Source organism: Silene latifolia, unplaced genomic scaffold (assembly GCF_048544455.1).
Source record: "Silene latifolia isolate original U9 population unplaced genomic scaffold, ASM4854445v1 scaffold_892, whole genome shotgun sequence".
Classification (NCBI taxonomy): Eukaryota; Viridiplantae; Streptophyta; class Magnoliopsida; order Caryophyllales; family Caryophyllaceae; genus Silene; species Silene latifolia.
The window spans coordinates 277-4,691 of record NW_027413806.1 but is presented as its reverse complement, the minus strand read 5'-3'; the positions used below and the strand labels follow the sequence as shown (position 1 = coordinate 4,691).

Below are 4,415 nucleotides of genomic sequence, written 5' to 3'. Positions count from 1 at the left end.
GGACGGTGTTAACTTGATTTAGATTTTTTATATTGTTATTAGTTGTGTCTTTCTTTGCCTTGAGGAAGTAAAACTCCTCAAGGTTTGTTCTAATTGTTTTCGAGTTGTTTGATATTTTGCATGTCTAGAAAGTCACAAGGTGACTTGTTACCCTTTTGTGGACAAGGCCCTCGGGAACTGCGTCCGCGGGATCCACACTAGGCATAATCGACTGAGGTTCTTCAATCGAATTAAGACAACAGAGTCGCCACCAAGTTTTTGGGAACTGGGAACTGCTCAAGTCAACTTTACACCTTTCATCGAAAAGCATAAAGCCCATCGATCACGAAAGTGATTAAAGATAAAGACTTGTACTTATATCACTGGGAGCTTGAATGACTCCTCGTGAATCCAATGGTATTTAGACGGATCCACAAACCATAGATCTGAGTAAAAGGGCGAGGGTACGTGTTGGAAGCCCATAAGGACACCCAACCCCGCTCAACATAACGGCCTCTACTAAGTCAAGTGTCGGATTTCAAACAAGGTCATGGCTACTACGATGTATGATATGCAAACGTTGTTTTAACCCTATCATGTGACAACAATTTCTATGTCGTTTAGATGCAACTAAACTAACTTTGTCAAAGTCGTAATTTGAAGACAAGGATTATCCAATAACATACAAACAAAGCAAACAAGGCTTAAGGGGAAATGGGGAAATGCTGGGATTCACTCTATTACAAACCAGGCATTTCATGCCGACGCAACGATAAATTAAAGATACAACTCGATCTAAATGACAACGCTATACACACGACGCAACACACTACCATTCGGCCCAGAAACCGCACAAAGGTGGGTGACTCACGGCCTACATGACACACGGCCTGGGTCACCTCGTACGCGTGCTTTCACTTAATTTCATCGAATTAGCATAAGGTCACGCACCAGCATGCATTAGCATGAACCGGCCACGCTTGCTAAACAACACGCGGCTTACTACGCCCGCGCTACTGGGGAACAACCGCTCAACCAAACAAGACTAAGGTTTTTTGAAGAGGTTTCTGACTCAATAAAAGCAAATGTTTGAAAATTACAAATTGATAAACAACACACAAATTACAAGCAACGAAACAACGAGGAACCAAAGGTATAAAAAAACGAAGCAAGAAAAGACAAAGAAGACGGCTAAGCCACGGCCCAAAACCACGACCACCCTAACGGCCAAGACAAGGCCATCCTGTTCCTAGGTTAGGTTCATTGGTTAGATCAATGATTGCAAACGGATTAGAAAACGAAAGAAAACAAGTTATAAAACAAAGTTGATCGATTGAGAAGAAACGCCGCGAGTGTGTATTCTACACCTTACCTAAAGGGTCCAATTAGGTCAGATATCATAAGATTAATGCTTACTCGTGAAAGTGTTAATAGGAAGGTGCTAATCACGGACTCCTATGCTAGCGAGAAATCAAGTGATAAGAAAGATGTATTCAATTAGGTTATAGAATTGTTAATCGATTTTAAAAGTTATGTCGATGCCACCTAACATGTCTAATTAGGTTATTAAATTAATCTAATGTCGCCTAAATATGTCATATGTTAATCAATCGAGGTTAAACTAACATGCAACGGGTCCTAAGGTGTGTCGATTAATTAGACAACAAAGGGTCAAAAGCGAAGAGCTAAGTTAGAAATTGCTTTATTTATGCCCTCACTTGAACACGTAGGATATGTAAATGAGACGGGGCACATCGACTCGGGCGGTAGCGGTTTATTTTCCCATCTCAAGTCAACGCGGTGTTCATGGTGGTACTTTAACTCATACTGACTAAACTAGGCTTCATAGTTAATTAAAAACGATAAACAAAAAGCGATAAACAAACAAAAATAAACTATAAAAAAAACAAACATAAAAAACGAAATAAAAAAAGGAGAAAGAGGAGGATTTGATACACTCAACCTACATATGGGGACAAGTTGACACTGTCTTGGGTCGTAATTTATGGTAGATTTTATTCGAGAGGGTCATTGCCGACGAAGAAACAAAGCAAACACGCCGTTTTTGGCAATCTGACAGCAACTTTCAAATCCATGATTTCTCCTCGTTTCACGATGAAAATTCGATTTAAAAGATGTTTTGAAAACTAGAAAGAGAGGAGAACAGGAGATCTTAAAGCAACCCTGCTCGTTTTGGGTTATTACACGAAAACGAGCACAAACAGAACTGGACAGACAAGAACAAATCACGAAACAGAGTGTATAACACTCTGTTTTTCGAGGGATTTCGTGTACTCTTAAGGGCAATTTGGCGCGTAAATCTTTATCTAATGTGTATATGGATGTTATGTGGTTAATTAGGAACAAGAAAATCGAGTTTTGATGGAGGTTTGAGGGAGGAACGAATTGTTTTTCGAGGAGGACACACAAACAGTTTCAGTTTGTATGTCGGTTTTGTGGAGGGTTTTTGAGAGGCAATTAGGGTTTTTTTTCTGAGGTTTAAAGCTTGTGAGTGATGGTAGGATGTATGTAGAACTTAGAGGAATGAATGTGTGGTGAAGGGGTGGTATTTATAAGGAGTTGAAGTAGGGTAAAAGAGAGGGAGAGGCAGTCGGGCCTGCTCACGCATAGCTGCTGTCCAGCAGCTTTGGAGAGGGTTTGAGAGGGTTTGTGACGGGTTTTCTTGGTGGTTAAGGTAAGGTAATATGGGTAGGATACTAGGGTATGGGTTAGGGTTAATGGGCACGGGTTTTGGTGGTGTTTGGAGCGGGTTTTGGGCTCGGGATTTGAGCTGCAAAACAGGGGAATGGACCGTGTTTTATGCGGACTGTTGGGGGTGTTTGGGATGGAATTTTGGGCCGTGGATAGGGGGTTCGAACTGGGGTGTATGGGTAGTGGTCTAGGTTGGTTAGTGTACTCGAGATTCGTGCCAATTCGTAAAGGAAACGGGCTCAAAAACCGAGCTAAAATCGGGCTCAAAAACGTGGGGTTGAAACGAGCTTTTCTCGATTTCTAAATCGATTTTCAAATCAATTAACACATTAAAATAAATGATTTTTCAAATCAAATATACTCATAAAATGATTTTTCAAACCAATTTTTATTTTATTTTCAATAAAATAAACTTGGGAAAATAAATTCAAAATAAAATAAAATAAATTGAATTTACCTTAAAAAAGCTTTAATTTAAATATCATTTAAATTAAAAAAATGAACTCACTTAAGAAACATTAATTTAAATATCATTAAATAAAAAATACTTCATTGACTTACAACTCATTCTACATCGTGAAACGAAAGCTCCAAATAATGACAATGACAACCAAAGAATACATGCGTCCTATCATCATCGGGTGCTTTGCTCAAGTTCTCTATAAATTCCAATATCGACGATACTGTATCTACACTCTTTTTGATCACTTAAAATTGAAAGAACTTTGACAACCAATAGAAGACTTGCTAGGAGAACTTTATGAGAGGCATTAGTGAAGCAGATATTCAACCAAATACTATCGAAGTTCCATCAAATTTTCGCAAGAGAAGGTGAGGAGAACCCAACACAAAATTCAAATACAAAATCAACCCACAATGCCTTAAGTTTTCATCATATCTGCACTCCACTCGAGGAGAACCTACCCAATGGCAATTCTGGCCATCACAACATCAACCGGAAATTCTATCACAACTGGTGATTTATCCAATTAGTCGAAAGAAGCCAATTTGGGGGATGCCTAGTGAAGACCCTCACTCTCATATGGAGACCTTTTGTGACTATTGTGATGCGATTTCTCAAACCGGTGTAACTCAAGACCAAATTCGATGGGTCTTATTTCCTTTTTCTCTCATTGGCACCGCAAAACAATGGTTGAAAGGCCTTGATAAGGCTACTCTCGGAATTAATTCTTGGAAGAAGTTGGCTCTAGCTTTCTACAAAAAGTTCTATCCACCGGAAAAGACTAACATGCTAAGAGCTCAAATTACGGGTTTTAAGCAAAGGGATGAAGAATCTTTGTATGAAGCTTGGGAGCGATTCAAAGGAATTTGTCGCTCATGTCCTCACCATGGACTTAGCGAGTGGTTCTTGGTACAACAATTTTGGAACGGTCTTTATGAAGATTCAAGGAACATTCTCAACATGGGATCAAATGGAATGTTCACCGAAGTTGATGACAATCAAACTTGGAACAAAATTGAGGAAATGGCGGTCCATAACTCACAATATAGTAGACCTCGCAAGGCTACTAGAGGAGGAAAGCATGAAGTGGACTCCATTACTCAATTGGGTGCTCAACTTAGTGCTCACATTGATACCATCAATTTGAAGTTTGAAAAAGCTATGGCTAGACTTGAAGAAGCCTCAAAATCACCAAAGCATCATGTTAATGCCATGACGGCATCTTCATCAATCCCAAGTGGGATATGTGAGAATTGTGGAA

At 39.5% G+C, this 4,415-nt stretch overlaps 1 non-coding gene across 1 annotated transcript; it reads right to left on the bottom strand.

Annotated features, from left to right (window-relative positions):
- Positions 1 to 3,940: 3,940 nt before the first annotated feature.
- LOC141640585 (small nucleolar RNA R71) lies at positions 3,941 to 4,047 on the bottom strand. The gene has a single exon (XR_012543078.1). It is a non-coding gene; the product is annotated as a small nucleolar RNA R71 (small nucleolar RNA).
- Between the last annotated feature and the right edge of the window lie 368 nt (positions 4,048 to 4,415).